The sequence below is a fragment of the Ursus americanus genome, chromosome 4 (genome assembly GCF_024610735.1).
Source record: "Ursus americanus isolate L20-20 chromosome 4, mUrsAme1.1.p, whole genome shotgun sequence".
Classification (NCBI taxonomy): domain Eukaryota; kingdom Metazoa; phylum Chordata; class Mammalia; order Carnivora; family Ursidae; genus Ursus; species Ursus americanus.
Window position 1 is genome coordinate 16,653,959 of NC_142130.1, and position 19,777 is coordinate 16,673,735.

Genomic DNA, 19,777 nt, shown 5'->3' on the forward strand with positions numbered 1-19,777 from the left:
GCCTTCCAGTGGAAATGGGGAAACAGGACAACACATCAAGGTTAATTTTTAAAAAAAAGAAAAAAAGTAAAAATGACAATTTTCATTTTTAATAAATGACTTATAACCACGGAAGATTCTAGATGGGTTTCACTTAAATGGGAGATTTAAGGATAGAGATATTGAAGGCATTTGACCATAACAACAAAGTTAAGGTCAAGTATCCCAAACTTTAGGTAATGAGCCATCTGGAATTCATTAAATAGGTGGAAATGGCTTTTTAATGTGTGCTGAAAACCAGAGAAACTGAATTCTCCTTTACACTTTATGACAAATCCTCCAAAATTCTTCCAGAGGACCCCTAACAGATCTGGAAATTATTTCAAGAACGTAAGCTCCACAAAGACAGAAATTTATATACTTCTTTCATCCATTGTATCCCTAGTGCCTAGGACTATGCCTGTAATAAAGGAGTATTAGGTAGATACTGTTTAAGTGATTCCATAGATTTAATGTTACATAGAAGTAGTAAAACTAAGACTCCTTGTGCCCATCAGGAAAAAGGAAGAAATGAACTAAGGGAGAAAGAGATGGAAGAAAGGAAAGAGGGAGGAAAAGAAAGGAAAGAAAGATCAGTAGAATGAAGTTTCATTTCTCTTAGCGAATAAAAGAAATAACAATTTGAATACTTTGAAGTCCATCAAAATACTGTCACATTACCCCATCAACTCAGTCAATCTTCAAGAACTAATTCTACCCCAGACATCATGGCTACTCACAAGGTCGGAAAGCTCAGATCTAAAATGTCTTGAATTATTGAGTAAGTCACGACACAGAAAAAACAAATAAGATGGCGGCATATAAATCTCTTTCAATAGCAACACTCTCACATACGTTTTTCAAACTTAAAATATATCATGGAAAAACAAGGTTAAAGTAATTTATTTGGTAGAACCACATACATTTAGTTCAGTTTGGGGAGAAAGTTGGAGAAGGTTTTTGTGTCATTAAATGAAGAACTGTTTTCAGCACTATTAGTCTTACTTCTACAACTCCTAAGAACCACATCCTTTTTGTCAGTGATGACCTTCAACAACAGGTGACCCTCTTGAAAAACAAATTTTGTTCCTATACAAGAGGAATATTCTCCTCAAAAGTAAGGCATTCCTTTAAATGCTAAAATCCTGAATCAGCTTCTTCATGATGGAATCAGAAGTCCACATTCCAACTATTCTCCCTCTGGAGTTGCCTTCTAGTAATTGAGAATTATAAAAATCCATTAAAAGCATAATTTTAAAAATAAACTTGTCTCTCCAGTACCAAGCTCTTCACTAAACACTGGTAGTCAATCGTCACCTTGTCCTGTTATTCCACGTCCCTAGAGTGTCGTCAGTCTGCTGACACTGAGGTCACTGGGCCAACCTAGTATGGATTTCTCCCAGAGGCAAAGGTGCATAGCTAATCCCAGCGAATGCAGTCTGCTGGTGGGTCAAATCCACTGCTTGTTCTCACTAGAAATAATGAACTGCCACCCTGAAACTTTTCCCAGAACTTCCAGAAGTCACTTGTAAAAAAATGTGAGGCTTCTGTCTATGATGAAGAGACTTAGAATACTGTCAGGGAAATTAGATAAAAAACCATTCCACCCGCAGGGCGCCTGGGTGGCTCAGTCGTGATCCCAGCGTTCTGGGATCGAGCCCCACATCAGGCTCCTCCGCTGGGAGCCTGCTTCTTCCTCTCCCACTCCCCCGCTGTGTTCCCTCTCTCACTGGCTATCTCTCTGTCAAATAAATAAATTAAATTAAAAAAAAATACCACTTGCAGAAAAAGAAATCCAGAAGGCCAAACAATGCTTCACCTTTTGTGCCTCCTCCCAGGCTCAAATGAATTTTTAGGCAAAATACAGGGTTGGTCATGGGAATATTTGTCAGGAGCTCTGTGAAAGCACTCTACCTCTCCTGCAAGGTACCGCCACACACCAAAAAAGCTTCTTCCTGCCAATAATCAAACATTTTTGAGAGAAAAAAGTATGAAAAAAGCTAACACGTAGTATGTGTATACTGTGGTTAGGTGTTATACACCCTATGTCAATTCTTACAACACTATGAAGTAGACATATTGTCCTCAATGTACAACACAGGAAACAGAAATTCCAAAGGGACAAAATACTTTCCCAGGCTCACATAACTGGTCAGGATAGAATCAAATTTCTTAATCCCATATTTATTGTGCTATTTCATCCTACACTGTAGGGCAAGGTACGATGATAAATCTATGCTAAGGAAGAAATGACTAATAGTACTATATATCATTTTTCCCTAAGATTGGGTCTTAATTGGAAAAGAAAGAGGAAATAATATTTGGTGACTATAAAGTTAGACTATAGCTTAGCCTTAGGATATAAAAGAAACTTGGAGGACCTATAAAAGCCTTCACTTGTATCCCATGTTTGCCCTGAACCGATCTACAGTTTTGGATATAAATATAAATAGAATTGTGTTTAAAGAGTTTTTTCTGGGGGCAGCTGGGTGCACGGTCATTAAAGCGTCTGCCTTCAGCTTAGGTCATGGTCCTGGGGTCCTGGGATCGAGCCCCGCATCGGGCTCCCTGCTCAGCAAGGAGCCTGCTTCTCCCTCTTCCACTCCCCCTGCTTGTGTTCCCTCTCTCGCTGTCTCTCTCTCTATGTCAAATAAATAAATAAAATCTTAAAAAAAAAAAAAGGGGGGGGGAGTTTATTCCATTGCCAAGTAGCACTAGGGTGTGAAGAGTGAGTCATACCCAAGGACCATAGTAAACAGGTGAATTCTGAGGTCAAGGTTTTATTTGCTTCAGGAAAGCCAAAAACTATTACTTCAGTACACCTGAGATTGCTCTCAGAATAAATAAAAGGGTCAGGGTAGAGGCAGAAGAAGCAAACGCAGACCAAGTTGGTCTTGTGGGGTCTCACAGAGCTGTCCGATAGACCTTTCTGCGATAATGGAAATGGACTATATCTGTGCTGTTCAGTACAGTAGCCACTTGCCATATTTGGCTACTGAGCACTTGAAATGTAATTAGTACAACTGAGGAACTGAATTTTTTATTTTAATTTTAAATTATTTAAACATATGTAACATTACATAGCTAGCAGCTACCATATTGAGCAGGTTAGCTCTTACGACTACATGGACCCTCACCTTCCCATGGCATCCTTTTTAACCTGTTGACCCAGATGGGGGGCCTGCATTGGACCAGGATTGGCAAGTATCATTAAAAAGGAGAGATGTGGAAATGGGGGGAGAGACAGGGAAAGTATCAATAACATTTCCACTTCATTTCCTTTTTTGAGCCCCTAAAATTGCCAATTCAGATTGATGTTTGTTGATTTTAAGCAGCCCTCTAGATGAAGCCCAGCAGTGACAGAGGGGATCGCTCAAGCCAGGGAGGCACTGGCCAGACAAGTAAGTATGGAAAGGACCCGCATGCGTACAGTCAAGAAGTGAGAGCAAGCAAGGCCTAGAGGAGTTTAGTATGACTGGAGCATAGGTGTTGTCATGGGCTGAATGTGTCCCCCCAAACTTCATTAAGTTGAAGTTCTAACACCCAGTACCTCAGAATGTGACTGTATTTAGGGATAAGGCCTTTAAAGAGATGGTTAAGTCAAAACAAGGTCATTGAGGTGGGCCTTCATCCAATACAACTTTCCTCATAAGAAGAGGAAATCTGGATACAGAGAGAGAAGACCATGCGAAGACACAGCCAACTACAAGCCAAGGAGCAAGGCCTCAGAAGAAACCAACCTTGCTGCTGCTTCGTTCTTAAACTTCTGGCCTCCGGAGTTGTGAGAAAATAAACTTGTCTTATTTTAGCCCCCCAGCCTAGGGTGTTCTGTCACGGCAGCCCTAGCAAAGTCACACAGGTGTACGCCCAAGAAGTGAGCCTAGAGAATCCAGCTAGAACCAGTTCGTGAGGCTCTTGATGTCATGCTGAGGACCTATTTATCCTGAAACCACTGAAGGGTTTTAAGCAGGGAAGTTGCATGACCGGTTTGCATTTTTAAAGTTTATTTTGTGTGTTAGGTTTCAAACTGCCTTGACCCTTGTTACTTGTTTATATTTGGCTTGCTCATCACCAGCCTCGGTTCGATTTGACTTTATTCCATGATGGCAAGCACTGCTGTGAGAAAACACACAGTTATTCTTTAACTCTCTGATATTTGTCACAGGTCAGCAGACGACCCTGTCTTAACATGTTTTAAAAGCTGATACTCGCTGCACCTGGGTCAGACATGATTATTTCACATCCACTGAGTCGAATGCCCTACGTGCCTAAGTGATTCTAAGGTAAAGAAGTTCAGCAAAGGGGGAGGTGCGTTAACCCTTTCAGGTCACCAGGCTACCATTTAATGCATTATTGCAAATGCACTTTCGAATAAATAACAGGTTGTACGAGACACTGAGACAATTAGCCTCCTTAAGCTGACTAAAATAAAAGCATGTCAGGCCGCTCTGAGCCATATGCAGGATGAGTATGATGTAAGGAGACTTTAAAATAAAAATAGACCAAAAAATTTACATGCAAACGAGTGCCGTCATCTTAGGAGTCAATTTGCTTATTCTAAAAATCCTTCTAGTTACTTAGAATATTTTAGAAACGCTCCTTCTGGACATGCCTTCAGAGCGGGTTGAGGAGATTCCAGAAGCTTCAGAAGGGATCCAGTCTACAGTCATTATAAGGAAGAATTTGCTCCATCTGGGAAGCAGAGGGCTCACCGCTGGGCTTCCCGGAAGCAGAGCCTCCCTGAGCTGGAAGAGCCATGGTGTTGAGGGGATAAAAGACCTCTCCCGAAGTGTGCTCCTTATCACCCACACCTGGAGACTGGGCAGAGCTCTCAGAGAATAAGGAACCCCGGTATTTATTTGGCATCTTCCGTCACAATAAATGCTTTCTTAGTCCTCATAATGACCACATCTTACGGAAGCCCGGGTGCTGAGGAAGAGATAGGAGGCTATGAGGAGGTTTCCTGAGCAACAGGATCATGGATATACCATGACGCATCTATGCCTGAGGAGGGAACAAATGCTACTCCTTCTGAATCCCTTACCGCCAGCCAAGAACAGAACCCACTGTTTGCCACTCATGCTTCTCCAGTTCCTTGACTTTCCTCCAGTTTCTTCCAAGTGTGATTGTCCTCCTTTCTATGCATACTTAAACCCTGCTTCTTCTCTCAGGTCGGTTCAAATGCTACTTCCTTTATCAAGTCTTCTTTAAACCCCCCAGCAAGAAATAATCCAGCCTTTCTCTAAATTCCCCTAGCCTCTCTTCTGCCCTTATAATAGGGTCGTTTATGGTCTTCTCCTAAAGGATAAGCCTCTGAAAGTCAGGGTCTGTGCACTGCTAACTTGGTAGCTCCCAACTGCTAAAGCAATGCTTGGAACAGAGTATAAAAGCTTTGAATCAATCAATCAAGAGAGAATTCACAGTAGTGAGAAATTCACAGTAGTGTCAGTGTCTCAGTTCAGGCTGCTGTAACAAATGCCATAGATTGCGTGGTTTAAACAGCAGAAATTTATTTCTCACAACTCTGGAGGCTGGAAAATCTGAGATCAGCATGCCAGTATGATCACGTTTTGGTGAAATCCCTCTTCTTGGTGTGCAGACAACCGTCTTCTTGCTGAGCCCTCATGTGGCAGAGAAAGAGATCATCTCTCTTGTGTCTCCTCTTAGAAGGGCACTAATCCCATTTAGGTGGGCTCCACCCTCATGACCTAATTATGTGCCAAAGGCCCTATCTCCTAATATTCTCACATTAAAAATTATGTTTCAACATACAAATTTGAGGGGCACATACATTCAGCCAATGTAATTTTCTCCAAGTATCAGTATGAAGGGTATGAACAGACTATAGTAGCATGAGATCAAGACCCAGAAGTACAGAAGCAAAGGGGAAGATCAACAAAAAGACCGTGAACCAATGAGGAAAGAGCATGGCACAGATTCTGCATCAGAGAGGCAGCCATAGACAAAGATCTGCCCAAACCAAAACCACCAGTGGAGTACAGAACACAGAAAGAGAGGAAACTTTCAGGACAAAGCAAATTTCTACTTTAGGCTCCAAGCTCTTTTGTCATCTGGAAGACATGATGAGACCAAGTTGTGTGCCAAATGTTATTTTCATATGATGACTATTTGGAATTTAGAATATATTTTCCTGTAGAAATAATGGTAGTGTGGAAATAAGTTACCCAGATAGCCTGCAATTCTATTTAATTCATAGCATCTCTGAAGGACACAACAAATAGAAAACTATTTCAACTACAGTTGGGCACCATTTCAGTCAATGCCTTGAAAAATAAGAGGCAGCTTCCAGTTTGAATCAACAAAGTCTGCTATCTCTCCCACAAATTACAAGTAAAAAATCTGGAAAGAATACATAAAGGAACTTCCCGAAGACTCTGGAAGGTTATTACTAGCATGTGAAATGAGTAGGGAAATCAAAACTTGAGAAATTATCAATATGATAGTGAGTTTCCTGGAGTTTCCTTTTCGCCTTCTCTATCTCCTTACTTAGATACTAAAGCAGCCTGAATCACAGACCTGCATAGCAAGTTTATAGCGAAAAATCTCCAAGAAAATCTTTTCTTTCTAGCTAGAGAACAGGGAATGGAGGTAGGAATCTATGTGACAGAGAGTGTAGGGAAAAATCCCCAGGGTTTTTGTTTTTGTTTTTTGTTTTGTTTTGTTTTGTTTTTACTGTCCTGGTGCTTCCCTGAGGTAAACTCAGACACAGGCAGCACTCCTGTGGCTGGAGCAATATTCAGGCATCCAAAACTCTGACAGAAACATCTCTTCGACTGGAGAAACTAGGAAATAAGGCTGATGTGTTCTGAACAGTTTAGGGAGAAATCCCCATTATTTTTCTTTCTTTGTTCTCTTGCTATTTCACCTCTGAGGCTGACTTGATGAAGGGAAATGTGTGACAGTGCAGGGAAGATAAAACCCCAGCTTTGCAGCCAGGAGTCTAGGAGAGGGAGTCTCTTAGAACTGGAGAGTGTAGGAGGAATCGCAGAGAAGAAGGAATAGAAGAGAAGAGGACCCCCTAAATCTATACGTGATGTCCTGGGCTCATGAATGAGCTGTGCATGTGTGGAACTGATCCAAAGCAGAATAGCAAAGGTTCTGAGAGTGCCCTTACAGAGCAGACCACTGCTTAAATCCCAGACTTGCCCCTGAATAGACCAATAGACCATAGGCAGAGTTCCCACAAGAAACTCAGGGCTCCTTTCTTCTCATCAGCTGCAGGTCTCAGATGGCAATGGTCACTGGAAAGTCTTTGAAAACTAAATTGACATCTGATGCAGTCTACAGAGGGTGGATTGGGACTTGCAACCTAAATGGAGCCAGGTTGACTACTGACTTTCTCCAGAGGATTTTAATAGGACCCAAAGACCTCTCAAAACATAATGTTCAAAATGTCCAGGACACAATACAACATTAATCAAAAGACCCAGTAAAATCTCAACCACTCTCAAGGCAAAGACAATCAATAGATGCCAATCCCACAATGACTAGGTGTTAGAATTATCAAAGACTTTAAAGCAGCTATTGTAACTGTGCTCCATTAAGGAAAGGCAAACTCTGTGGAATGAATGGGAAGACAGAAGTGCTCACCAAAGAAATAGAAACTATAAAAAAAGAAAAGGAAATTTTGAAACTAAGAATACATGCACTAAGATATTAATCAGATGGACTCAATACCAAAACAGAAATAACAGAGTAAAGAGTTAGGGAACTTAAATTTAGATCAATAGAGATTACCCAATCTAAACAACAGAGATTAAGAAAAAGAAAGATCAGGGGAGGGAAATGAACAGAGCTTCGGGAATCTGTGAAATAGCCTCAAAATTCTAGCATTCAGGTCACTAGAGTTCCAAAAGGAGAAAAGAAGGAGATACTACAGAAAAACATTTGAAGAAATTATGACTAAAATTTTCCCAAATTTGGTAGAGGACATAAATTTATATATTCAAGAAGCTCAGACGATCCCAACAGCTTAAATTCAAGGAAGAACACTCCTAGATACATCATAATAAAATTGTTGAAAACTTCCTTTTTTCAAGAAAAAATTTTTGTGAAAAAGTAAAACAACACAGGAAATATAGGGGGAAAACAATTTAAATGACTGAAGATTTCACATCAGAAATTATGAAGAACAAAATACAATGGAATAATTTTAAAGTAAAAGAACTACCAACCAAGATTCCGACATCCAGAGAAAACATCCTTCACAAATGAAGAGGGGCAACAAGACATTCTCAGGTGAAGGAAACTAAGAAAATTTATTAGCAAGCAGACCTGTTCTAAAAGAAATACTAAAAGAAACTTTCCAGGTAGCAGGGAGATTATAACAGAATTTCAGGAATTAAAAAAGGAAACATATAAGTGGTAAATATCCAGGTAAAAAATAAACTATACTTCTCTTTTTTTTAAGATTCTATTTATGGGGGGGAGGGTGTGGGGAGAGGAGGAGAGGGAGAAGGACAAGCCGACTCCTTGCTGAGCACGGGACCCAACACAGGGCTTGATCTCAGGACCCCAAGATCATGATCCAAGCTGAAACCAAGAGTCGGACACCCAACTGACTGAGCCACCCAGGTACCCTATTTCTCTGTTTATGTTCTCTTAAATATCTGTGACTGTTGGCAACAAAAATGGTAGCATTGCCTGAGGTGGTTTAAAATTATGTAGATGTTATACATATGTCATCTACAACATAAAAAAGAGACAACGGTGTCTGTATAACTGTGGTTTTCATTTCACATGGCAAAAATATTAATTATAAGTAGACCGTGAAAATTTAAGCCTGTTTATTGTAATATCTGGAGAAAGCATTAAAAAAAATCAAATAATCCAAAAGAAGTCAGGAAGGAAAAGTAGAAAAATAAAAAATATAGGGGACAGTGAACAAATTAAAAATTGGTACACCTAAATCCAACCATATCAATATTGCATTGAAAGCAAATGAGCAAATGGTTTAATATACTAATTAAATATACTAATTATATACTAATTATATACTAATATACTAATTAAAATACAGAGATGGTCAGAGTGGACAAAACATAAAATTGATGGGGTAAAAGTAAAACGATAGAAAAAGATCTACCACAGAAACACTATTCAAAAGAAAGCCAGAGAGGCTATGTTAATATCAGGCAAAAAAAGATTTTAGAGCACAGAAAGTTACCAGGGATAAAGAAAGACATTACACAATGATAAAAGTCAATTCATACCAAGAAGACACAGCAATCCTAAATTTGTATACACCTGAATATAGACCTTGAAGATAACCAAAACGGAAAACTGACAGAACAGAAAAAAAAAGAGAAAATCTGCAATTATATTTGGAGCCTTCAACATTTCTCTCTTGACAGTCAATAGAACAATAATAAAATAAAATAAATAATAATTCTTGATAATAAAATCAAAAAAATATGGAAGAATTGAACAACACCATCAAACAACTGGACCTGGTTGACATTTATCAAGCACTCCACCCAACAATAGCAAAATACACACTTCACAAATGTACATGAAACATTCACCAACATAGACCATGTTCTACCTTGTCCTGTGAACTTTAACAAATACTGAAGACACGATGCTAAGTGAAAAAAGTCAGACAGAGAGAGACAAATACTGAATGATCTCACTTATATGTAGGATCACATATAACAAAAAAAAAAAAAAAAAAAAAAAACCACCAAACTCATAAAAAAAGAGATCAGATTTGTGGTTACCAAAGGCAAGGGGGTGGCAGAATTGGGAAAGGGGAAATTGGAAGAAGGTGATCAAAGGGATAAACTTGCAGTTAGAAGATGAATAAGTATTAGGAATGGAACGTACAGCATGACAACTACAGGTAACATCACTGTATAATATACAGAAAGCTGTTAAGAGAGTAGATCCTAAGAATTGTCAACAAAAGGAGAATTTTTTTCTCTTCTTTTTATTGTATCTATGTGAGATGATGGATGTCAACTAAACCAGTTGTGGTAGTTACTTCACAATATATGTAAATCAAGCCATCATGCCATAACCTTAAACATATACAGTGATGGATGTCAATTATTTCTCAATAAAACTGGGGAAAAAATAAAAGAATTGAAGTCATACAAAATATGTTCTCTTACCATAAAGGAATTGGACTAGAAATCAATAACTAGATATCTGGAAAAATCCCCCGATATCTGGAACTAACTACACCCTTCTAAGTAATCCATGGGTCAAATAAAAAGTCTCAAGGGAAATTAGAAAATATTTTGAACTAAATGAAAATACAACTCATCAGAATTTGTAGGGTACTGTTAAAGCCATGCTTGGAGGGGAAATTTGTGGTATTAAACACTAATATTAGAAAAGAAGAAAGATCTCAAATAAATGCATTTCAACTTAGGAAATTAGAAAATACGAGCAAACTAAACCTCAAGCAAGTAGAAGAAAAGAAATAGTAATTATAATACCAGAAACCAATGAAAATGAAAAAAGAAATTGAGAAAATTAGTGAAACCAAAAATTTGTTCTATAAAGAAACCAATAAAGTTGGTATCTAGCCAGATAGATCAATAAAAATTTGAAAAAAATACAAATTATTAATACCATGAATAAAAGAGGCTATATCAGCATAAACCTCAGTGACATTAAAAAGATAGTAAGGGAATACTAAAAACAACTCCGTAGCTATAAATTCAACAACATGAATAAAATAGAGCAATTCCCTGAAAGTCTAATGACCCAAAACCTATTCAAAAAGAAATAAATAACCTGAATATCCTTATATCTATTAAAGAAATCGAATTTGTAATTAAAATCCTTCTGACAAAGGAAATGCCAGATCCAGATCCTTTCACTAGTGAATTCTACCATTGATTTTTGACAGTGATGCAAAAGAAAATTCAATGGAGAAAGAATAATCTTCACAACAAATGGTGCTGGGACAACTATATATATTCAAAACTAAAACGTTGATTTATATCTCACAACTTATGCAAAAATTAACTCAAAATGCATCATAAATTAACTGCAAACATAAAACTGTAGAGCTTTTGAAGAAAATACAGAAAAAACTTTCATGACCTTGGGTAATGTAAAGAGTTTTCACATACAACAGCAAACGCGTGAGCAGTTAAAAAAAAAAAAAAGGCTGATAAAACAGTCTTCATCAAAACTTAAAACTTTCATTTGGTGGAAGACACTATTAAGAGAATAAAAATACGAGGTATACGCGGGGAGAAAATATTTGGATATCACATACCTAACAATAGACTTGTACTGGGAATATATAAAGAACACTTGAAACTCAGCAAAAAAAAGAAAAAACACTTGAAACTTGCCCAAAAAATGGGCAAAAGACTTGAATAGACTTTTCACAAAAAAGAAACAAACGACAAAAAAGCAAATGAAAAGATACTCAACACCATTAGACGTTAGGGAAATGCAAAACCACAGTAAACATAACTATATTTCTAAGAGATTGATTTTTTATTTATTTTTATTTTTTTTAGCAACTGAATTCTCATACATTGCTGGGGGGAATGTAAAATGGTACAGCCACTTTGGAAAACAATTTGGCAGTTTCTCATAAAGTTAAACGTACCCTAACCATATGATTCAAAGTCAGAAATTCCACTCCTGGTATTTACACAAGAGAAATGAAAACTTATGAACATAAGAACACACAGAAAACAAAACAACCACCACAACAAAAAACAACTTTGACACAAATGTTTAGAGCAGCATGTTTTTATAGTCAGCACAAGCTGGAAACTCCCCAAATGTCTTCCTACGGAGGAACGGTTAAACCAACTATGGAACACCCATACGATGAGATGAAATCACTCAGCAATAAAAATGAACGAACTGCTTATACATAAGACGACATAGATGAATCTTAAATGCATTATCTCAAGTGAGAAAAGCGAGACTCAAAGATTACATGCTGTGTGATTCCATGTATTTATTTGACAATCTGGGAAAGTCAAGACTAAAGGGTCAGAGAACAGATCCGGAGGAGATTTCTGTGGGGGAAGTTTTAATACACGGCACGGCAAGAGGGCGTTTGGCAGGACAAGGGAACTTTTCTGTATCCTGCTTGTGATGGCGGGTACGTGATTTTTGCGTTTGTCTAAATGTTTTAATTTAAAAATATATGAGATAAAAAACAAAGGGAAATGAAGTTGAGCTGGAACAGACCCTCTTCTTCTCTGTTCCTCATTTACTTCTCCATCAGCAATTCCCAGAGACAAATCTGAGCCCCGTTTTCTGGGAGAGACAGAGCAGGGAGGCACGGGGCTAGTCTTCCCAGACTCTACTCCCCTGTATTTTTATAATATAAGATCGTTCCAGTTCATTTACTCTTTTTCATAGTAGTCTTTAAAATAGGGACCAGCTGGCAACTATGCCTAGAAGAGAACGAAGAGAAACAGCTGACCTCATTTACACGGGCAAACCCGTCCTAACTTAGCTAATCTTTTTTTATTGAAGTATAGTTGACACAATGTTACATTAGTTTCAGGTGTACAACAGTGCTTGGACAGGTTTTTACCTTATGCTGTACTCACCACAAGTGTGGCTACCATCTGTCACCAAACAACACCATTACAGTCCCACTGACTATATCCCTTTGCTGTACCTTTCACCCCTGTGACTTGTTCACTCCATAACTGAAAGCCTGTACCTCCCACTCTCCTTCACCCATTTTGCCCATCCCCCACCCTCTCCCCTCTGGCAACCGTCAGTTTGTTTTCTGTATTTATGGATCTATTTCTGCTTATTTGTTTGCATATGTTCATTTGTTTTGTTTTTTATATTGCATATGTAAGTAAAATCATATGGTATTATGTCTTTCTCTGTCTGACTTATTTCACTTAGCATAATACCTTCTAGGTCTATCTATGTTGTGGCAAATGATAAGATCTCATTCTCTTTGTGGCTCAGTAATATTCCATTGTGTGTGTGTGTATGTATAAAATATATATATGTATTTTATATACATATACATGTATAAAATACTGCACCTTCTTTATCCATTCAACTATTGGTGGACACTGGGTCACTTCCATATGTTGGCTATTGTAAATAATGCTGCAATAAGCATAGGAGTGCATACATCTCTTTGAATTAGTGCTTTCATTTTCTTTGGGCGGATACCTAGTAGTGGAATTACAGGATCATACGGTATTTCTATTTTTGCTAATTTGTCTATTCGTACAACAGAGTCTTCCTATATTTCTTTCACTGCACCCAGAAAATCCTGACACCGTCTCAGTAAAAATGTAGTTTTGTTATTTAAAAATAAAGATCTGTTGCTACTCAAACAACTTTACAAAAACGAAACCTTCTCCTCTCATGTTGGTCCCAAATTGAATAGAAACTCTTCTGCTTATTTTTTATCCTATCGTATTTTGTGTATTTCGGCAAGTTGCCTCATTTTTTCTTTGAGTGAGTAGGATAATTGTTTTCTAGCTTTAATTACATGCGTTTTGTGTTTAACAGTCATTTGTGTGTCTGCATGTCTTATTATATATTTGACTACCTCAGTCTTACTTGTCTAGAACCATAATTTCCTATTATACAAAAAAAAGAAACTGTTTCTGCAGTCTTAAATAAATTTTGGTGCAGTAAAATCAGATTTCCTCGGTTAAAAATATTTTGCTGTATTGTTACAGTGCTACATTTGCTGGACACGATCTCCTTGAATGAATTAAAAACACTGCTACAATGGTTGTTTTGGCTAGCCGGAAAGCTCTCGAAACTGACATTCTTAATATCTCTGCAGTGTGAAACTTCAATCTACAAATCAGACTGAGCAATCGGAGGCCAGCCTGGGTCAGATTATATTATCTTTGGCTAAGATATTGCAAAGCCGCCTCATAGATACACTACGAAACAGACCTGAAAGAAATACAATAGGAGCCATCTCACATGACTGAGTGTGCAGCAAAACCTAGAGGAAAAAAAGAAATCTCTCCCTAAACCTCACGCAGATATGAAAGAGAATGCTTCAAGCTCATAAGACACAAAGATAATTGTCTCAAAAATAAATTGTGATTAAGAATGTAGAAAGCCATAACTAGCACTGAAAAACAATGGGGGAAACTGGAAAATATCTGGGGGAAGAAAACTATATAACTGAATTGCCTCAAGATCTTTCTTTATTAACACACGAAAGCTTAGAGATGAACCAATTCTTTCCTTTGAATAAAAGCCATCAGTTGAAAGGCTATTCTTTTTCTGGAGTTCTTGAGAAGTGACTGGCGGCTAGGTCAAGGCAAAGCATGTGCTAACTTGCTCGCCCCTCTTCCTGCCTCCTGCTTCCGTTCTGAACATGTCATTCTTTATGCCATCACCTCAACCTCAGGCCATATTCAGAAATCACCAACCCTGGCCTTCCTTTTGTAACAGGTTCATCAATTTCCCCACTGATACCTGTGTAAGGCATTCTATCCAGTTATCAACAACAGCGAATACAACACAACAGCTACCACTCATCAAGTGCTTGTCATTCCTTCACTTACTTAAGAATTAGGGTTTGAGTTGCTTTTAGGTGTGTAGCCGCCGCCAAAGCTAGAGTTCTGACGATGAGCAAGTCAGAGATGATTTCTGTTCACATGGACTATAAAGTCTCGTATGGAAAAGAGACATTACAAAATAATTGCACAACAAATGATTAGTTGTGATAAACACCCTGAAAGAGAAGTGCCAGTTGCATGGAGAGCATTTATCAGAGGGACTCCTTTGTCTGGGAGATCTGAGAATTACCTCTAGAAATAATATTCAACAAAAGTGCTAACTACTGGGGCACCTGGGTGGCTGACTCAGTGAGTTAAGCGTCTGCCTTTGGCTCAGGTCATGATCCCAGGATCCTGGGATCCAGTCCCTGCATCAGACTCCCTGCTCAGCAGGGAGCCTGCTTCTCCCTCTCCTCCCCACTGGTGCTCTCTCTCACTATCTCTGTCTCTCTCTCTCAAATAAATATATAACATCTTTTTTAAAAAAAAGAAAAAGAAAAGAAAAAAAAAGTGCTAACTATTCCAACTGAAGGTGACCTGAAAATGGAGACACACAGACCCAGCATTGGAAAGAGGAACAGGAGAGGAACAGAGGGGACTAAATATCAAGAAGTTGACCTATGTTATCTTAGTGACTGTGCAAAATGACATGTAGTCAGAGCAAATAGGTTTCTGACCTGGCTTTGCCGCTTAGTTACCATGGGACCGTGGGTAATTCACTTAATCTTTCTTATCCTTAGTCTATTCACCCATAAAATAGGGATAATAACTGTCCTATAAATTCCACAATGTTGTAAATACCATCACTTAGCATAGCAACCAGCACAGAAAATACCTTCCACAATTTTGAATGGTTTCAGTCATAATTTCTGCCAAGTATTGTATGGGAGTGAGGGCAAATGACATAAAAAGCCATAAATACCCTCTGCTTGCATCCCACCTGCTCCAGGCGTCCGTATAGAGTATCCCTCAGCTGGGAGCTTGCTCGCCCCCAAACCTCTCTCTCTCTCTGTCCTTCTTAGGAAATGGCAAATAGTTTCAAGATAAAACAGGACCAAAGAAGTGTCAGGAAGTAGAGATATTTAGAGAAAGGAGAGAGAGTAGACTTTCTTCTAGAGAAATTCCAAGTGTAATTTTACACTGGCCCACGGCCAATAAGCCTAATGCGTCTAAGCTACTCTGAATCTTGAGTATTAGAAGCTCCCTGCAAAGAGAAGAGGCGTGTCCTATATAATTCATCATCTTCTCTCGGGCTAAGTGGATGCGGCAAGTCAAGGGATGACAGGTAGGTGCTAAACAGCAGATCAAGGATAGTGATAAGCCTTCCAAAACGGAACTGACGCTTTGATGTGAGAAGATAAACGTGATGGATTGCTATCCCCCCATCCAAATGGTGATTGAAAAAAATCACGATAATAATGACAGGACTAAAGAGCACATTTACCCGCCCAAGAGCCAAGCTTCCAGAAGACCACAGTACCTGGTCAGCAACTCAGAGTAACCTCCATCACAAGGATGAGGCACTGAAAAAAGCTACTTGTTTAATGTCACCTCAGTAACAGTGTTAATCTTTCTGCTTTGTGTAAAAGATTCAAAATTGCTTTTTGAGTGACTGGCTCTTTCACAAGGATTCTAGCGAGATAAAGCCTTTCACCTCTAGCTGCCCAGCCTGAATCAGTAGTGCCTGAAATTTACTACCAGTTCAGAGCCAAGTGTTGACCTATGTGAAATGAAAGAGTATGGAAGATAAGGTCACACAGGCAGGTGTCAACAGCTCAGGGTGACATTTGAGTCAATGATGCAAATGAAACAGCTGGTGAGGATGCAAAGGGTTAAATTGCTCTAGCTGGGTATTTATGTTTAAAATAAATACCGAAAGGAAATTTGGCAGACCGTAATTACGAAGTAGATGAACAGAAGAGGATTATTTGATGTGTCAGAGATCACACAACTCACTGTCCAGGCACCAGCTGTGCCTACACTTTCTAAGATGTTTAATGCAAGAGGTGCCCTATGCACATCCAAGTGTAAGCGCGCTCTCTCTCCTTCTCTCCTCCCCCCACCCCCAACACACACACACTTGAACAACTGGTTACTGTTTTCCTCCTAGTGAGTCTGTACTCTTTTTCTTAAGATCGTCTATCACTTGTAACATTCCGACTTTTCTGAACTCTAAGGGTGAACTTTCAGCTATTATTAAGAAGAATGAATCAGGAATAAAAGAAAACTAAATGCCCATTGGATTCTTTCATCATTCTCTTGAAAGGGGGTTCCTACATCCCCATTGTTCCTCTGCATCAAAGGACCCTGTTGCTTATCTCAATGGGTGGTGGTGCTAGAAAGACCAGGTGGAAAGTTGGCCGATGGGAAAGCATTGAACCAGCACTATTCAGACTCACTCCGATTTCACTGAAATAGCTTTTTGAACTAAAACAATAACTTAGAGTGTCATTTAAAGGATCACATGCTGGTTTTTTAATAGGCCTCTAAAGGCTAAATAAAGCTTTAAAGAGGAATAATTTACTTATTCTGACAATAGAAATATCTTCAGGCACATATGCTGTGATTGTGTGATTCTTGCCTAAACAAAGAGATCAGGGAGATGATAGACAGAGGACAGATGATAGATACATAGATGACAGAGACAGAGAGAGAGAAGAAGGGGGAGAAAGAGGGAAGGGAGAGGGCGAGAGGGAGAGAGATCTCCAATATCCCTGCTGGCTGATGGTTTTCCCTGTTTGAGAAATGGAATTCATAAAATAGGTGGAGGCAATCCTGGTGACCTTGGGCACCTCCACTTACCAAAGCCCAAGTGATGACTTTGAACATGGTCTAAATAACTCCCCAGACTTATCTGGTGTCTAATGCCCAAACCTTTCCACGAACCAATAATCACAGTACCAAGTCTAACTTATTACAACAGAGAAGTCCAAAGGAAGGGGTCTCTAGAAATCATGGGTCTGCTTCCCTATCCCTACCACAACATCTACTCAGGAGGAAAACTTTCATGTTACAGTGACCCTGGCAAAAATTAAATGCTGTCACACTCAACACCCAACAGCTGCAAGTCCCAGGACCATGGAATAAAAGGCAACTGACTCCGCGCATCTAAAAAAAGTGAAGCAAGGATTTCCCCAGGAGTAGAAGTCCACCTGATTCCCACGCAGACCCTGTAACAAAGGCTCTAGTACACAGAACGCCCGGCTTTTCCTGAGAAAACGCCCACACCCAAGTGACTCACAAAATAACGTTGAGGGAAAAATAAACAAGGAGACCACCTCTCTCTTTCTCCCTCTCTCTCTCTCTTACACACACACACACACACACACACACACACACACACACACACTTACACACACACACCTAGGGCACCAGAGTCTAGATGGTCCATATCCAGTACAGTTGGCACAAACCCTGGAAAAGACATGCTCTGAAGTTTTCCCCCCAATCTCGGGACATGTGATGAGATCCAGATCACCTATTTTGTCTTGTCAGCCTGTGCCTCTACCCACTAGCTAATGAAGAAAGATCACCCAGAAATAAAAGCAATTGCCTAGCCCATGTCTAAGAAACCCTATAAGCTTCACAACCCCCATGAGAAGATGTCCCTTTGGATGACATCCTTGGGCCTAGTCATGTCACTGCTTTTATTGTAATTTGACATAGAGTCTCTGGTAGAGGCCAGTGAGTTTCTCTCCCAGCCTCTTCCCACCCCTATATTCTAGGACAAACTTCCACATTTCTCAGTGCTTGGCCAGCTCGAAGACCCTGCCCTTGGGTATCCAGCCCTGCCCACTATAATTCAACCTTTCCACTTTCCATTTATTGCACTACTTCCATACTCAAAAAAGTTCAAAGGTCATGGTTGATTTTTACTAGATCAAGCTTAATTTCCCTGACTTTCAGGCCTTTCATATATGGCATCTTCCCACCCAGTTTGGTTTATCACAATCTGGAAGGTGTGAGTGAGCTACCCTTATTCCTCATGTTCTCCAAGTGTTATCCCAGAGCAATGTGGAAAATTTCTCTCCTGGACTGGTATACCCCAGTTGGAAAACTTGTAGTAGTTTTTCAGGGATGAAAGTGATAATTATAAATAAATCACTTTAAAGTAATTGTTTAAATTATGAATTGAGAAGAATAGTTTGGCTATTTAAATGTAAATAGTTTAATTAGTCATAAGAAGATGTTTCTTTTTAGACAGTGTAATAACCACCAGAATGAGTTTGCAATTTAAAATGTGTGCTGGTGGGAATTAATTTAAAAAACACAAGTTATTTTTAACACTGTGAAAGTTAAACTTTAGTCAATATCAGAATCTTCTGGAGGGTTAAAACAGAAATTGCTGCCCCATCTCCACCCCCCAGAGTTTCTGAATCACTAAGTCTCAGTAAGTCCGTGGTGGACGTAGAGAATCTCCATTTCTAACAAGTCCCCAGGTGACCCTAATGTTTCTGGCCTAAGGATGACACTTGAACACCCACTGACCTAGGGTTAATTATATCCCAGGCTATCTTCTGTTTACTTACATTATATTATCTCATACTTACAATAAAAACTTAGAAGGTCGGCATTACTAATATACACATTCTACATGTAAGGGCATTAAGTAACTAGCCCGGAGTCACAGTGCTAGTAAGAGGTAGAGAAAGCGTTTCCCAACGAGGCAAATTCGGGTCCTACATGCTTCACCACAAGCATTTCATATGTATTGATTATGAAGTGCAATTTGAAATAAGCAAACAGATGATTTCTTTCTGTGGACACAGTCTCTGTCCCTAAGGAATAAGGCAGAGGTTACACTAAAGCCAGCGTTAAAGAAGCCACATTATTCAAACGAAAATAGAACAGTTTCCTACAACAGAACCGTGAGGACTACTCACCTGTGTCTTTCTAAAGAAAAAAATCCCACCTTCCTTCCAGTCCTAAGCCCCGTGGAAGGCAACCCCACATCCTGCAAAGGCTAGTAATGGTATAGACAGTTATGCTGCAGGAAAAAAAAGCCCTTGACCCCCCCCCCAAAAAAAATCTGTACCACACTGACCTTGGCACATTTCCCCAGGCTTCGGTAGTTTCTAAAGCTTCCCAGATGATTCCAATGTGGGGCCAAATTTGATAACCAGCCCTCCAAGGAGCTGCTAGATCTCCCCGCCCTACCTGATGACTTCTCCGGCAATAGAGCTTTTACCAGGTGGATCCCATCAACCCTCTCTAGACCACTTCTGCTGCTGCACCCACCGAGCCAGCCC